Genomic DNA, 330 nt, shown 5'->3' with positions numbered 1-330 from the left:
GAAAATGCCCAAGCATGTTTTGCCCATTCAGTCACCCGTAACAAATTCTGCAGGAGGAATGGCCCCTAACCGGACCACTTTGGCTTTTTCCAAAACAAAATTTTATAACTTGGAGCCAGGCCGACAAAAATTGGAGGGTATTAAACGAATTATACATTTTAAGTTTTTTTAAACTAGTTTCTCGTCGCAATTTTCCTGTTTGCATTAATTTGTTATTATTTATGATGTGCAGATAATTTCTGTTTTCGGGACATGTTTTTTAATTTGTAGAAGTTAAAATTAAAAGTAGATAATAGATAGATGATAGTGTGTAATAATAAAGTTATGATA

This window comes from Penaeus monodon, chromosome 32 (assembly GCF_015228065.2).
Source record: "Penaeus monodon isolate SGIC_2016 chromosome 32, NSTDA_Pmon_1, whole genome shotgun sequence".
NCBI classification, from domain to species: domain Eukaryota; kingdom Metazoa; phylum Arthropoda; class Malacostraca; order Decapoda; family Penaeidae; genus Penaeus; species Penaeus monodon.
The sequence above is the reverse complement of the archived record's forward strand: the minus strand, read 5'-3'. Positions refer to the sequence as shown.